The sequence below is a fragment of the Notolepis coatsorum genome (assembly GCF_963971535.1).
Source record: "Notolepis coatsorum genome assembly, chromosome: 7".
Lineage (NCBI taxonomy): Eukaryota > Metazoa > Chordata > Actinopteri > Aulopiformes > Paralepididae > Notolepis > Notolepis coatsorum.
The window spans coordinates 141,049,987-141,052,486 of NC_140171.1; the positions used below are offsets into that span (position 1 = coordinate 141,049,987).

Genomic DNA, 2,500 nt, shown 5'->3' on the forward strand with positions numbered 1-2,500 from the left:
AGTGGCAGAGTTGTACACCAACGAATGTGCATGTGTACGAATGACAATTGGGTAAACGGCCTAGAAGTACTAGAGAAAAGCAACTTTCAAACTAATAAAAAATGGTGAGAAATCCAATGGGACGCCATGGGTGGTCCTATTGGCAAAGTATTAGACAACGGATATCTGTAGTATTGCGTCAAACAGACTTACGCTGTACTAATTATGGCATTTCAAAGTTGTAAATTATGACCTTTGATTATAGTGCCATCATCTGGCACTGGCAGATGGAGAATAAAAAAAAAATCTATGATTGCATGATGTGGCAACGAGGCTCATTACTCCCTCTGCCCAGCAGACGTGTCCAGCTGTCGGAACAGTGGTTTTGAAGTGTGGTGGTATTAAAAAAATATATAATATCTTTATTTTCGAACATGTAAATACAAATAAAATAAAACAGAAACAAATCATTCATCTCTAGCAATGAAATGGAAAAACAAATAAAAAGAAAAAACTAAAACAAAACATCCATTTTCCACTACTCAAAATGAATGTAATTCCTTACTAATTTAAAACCTTACAAAACAAATATATACATATATATATACAAATGTATGCAAAAAATTTCTAATTAAAACATAAAATAAAATAAAAATGTAAACACCCGTGAATGTCAAATCCCTTCCTCATCCCTGTACCTTGTGAAAATTATTTCTTTATAACTTGAATATATATTGAATTGTCTTATTTTTGGACATTGCTTAAGCACAGCATACTTGTGTACATATCTTCATGATCAATATAGATGTAATAGTGAAATATGAAAGTACATGTAAGTCATATGAGCTTGGCTAAGAGAAGTGCTTCCATCCTGGCCAACTATAGGAGAACACTGAGAGAGAGAACGAGACAACAAGTAGGGAGGGGTAGGGGCTGTAGTAGACCTTGGCGCTCCCCGAGGTGTGAGATTTAGCTATTGTCTTAGAGAACAACCAAAAAGAATTCTTCTTCCACAGAAGTAATATCCCCAATGTCTTTTGGTGTCAACTTCCCTGTATGTCCTACTATATCATGTCTGTTGTTGATTCAAACACTAGATACAAGTGGGACACTGGGAGTCACTGTTAAGTGGCTCTGGACATTGGGTTGCTTATCTACCAAAAGAGTCATTCTTTTAAACTGGAAGGAGCGTAAAACCAGTCTGTTTCTAGGGACTTGCTGAACATGGAACAGGCAGCCTGCCTAACCTGCACCCCCAAAATTGGCCATTTTAGTTTTCGTTTTTGAGGACTGCATACTTTTGTTGCAAACCAAAACAACATACTTTATACTATACATGCATGAGCCTGGTCACTTTTGAAAGATGACATTCTGAAGTTTCTGATTCCAGAAAGAAAATTCACTTTTAGTGCTAATGAAATAGAGTAACATAGGTCTGAACTTGAGTTGTAGAAAAACGTGTTACTCAAGTTTTTTTGTAGTAGTTAGTAGTCCAGAGGTAGTATTTCCCCAGAAGGTGGTATGGCTTACAAATCCATACGGACCCATAGCCTGAAGCCTTATGTAGTACATTTCATAAAGATCCATTCAGAAATTAGTGATTAGGAGTGATTTTGGTCAACTGTGTACAATGAAAAACTCAATTCATTCAGCTGTTTTTCTCTTCCTATTTTTGCTTGTTAGTTTTTCACCTAGATCCTAGATCATACATCCCCAGATTAGTTATCATTGGAAACTCACACTCATTGGCTACAACCCTCCACAATAATTTTCGAGATTGCCAAATGATTGACGGAACTAGAGCTCCAAGAGTCGGGAGTGGTATTTTGCGCAATACCGTGTACTTTGCACAAGCCTCAAATACCGGCATGTAACTCGAGAACCGCTGAACGGATTTTGTCGACAGGCAACAAATAAGCCTTCAATTCGATATATATATTGTATTACAAAATATGCACACCCGAGCCACTAGTGGTCGCCAAAGTGCCGGTGGGCAAATCATCCTAAAAAGGGCCCACATGTGGGCCCTTGTTACGATTCCTGGAGCGTTTCACTGGCATGTCGATGTTAGAGAGGAGTAGAACCCGGTATGCAGATTTAACACAAGGAGAGGTAGTGCAGGATGAAAATAGATGAAGCACGAGTCGTGGATGAAAGTAATAAGCACTTTACTTTAACGTGGCAAACAATACAAAACTGACTCACTGATAAAAACGGAGAAACAAAAGGTTGACAGCAAACAGGACGAGGGTAACATGAACAATGACCGAGCACAGGAGGGCAGGGCAAACAACACTAATATACACAGACTAATTGACACATGAGGGTGATTGGAAACAAGACCCAGCTGTGTGGGAAAGACTGAAACAGCCTGGGGTAACATACTGAAACATGAGACTTAAATAACATAGATACAGAAACAGGGGTAGAATACACTAGACTAGACAATGGGGCACAACAGATACACAGACAACAAACAAGTGAGCACCACAGATAACAAATTAATAAACATAGATAAACA

At 38.4% G+C, this 2,500-nt stretch overlaps 1 protein-coding gene across 1 annotated transcript in view; it reads right to left on the reverse strand.

Moving 5' to 3' along the window:
* LOC311231788 (voltage-dependent T-type calcium channel subunit alpha-1I-like) overlaps window positions 1-2,500 on the reverse strand; it is a gene marked incomplete at both ends in the record, with an annotated part of 346,702 nt that overhangs the window by 14,969 nt on the left and 329,233 nt on the right.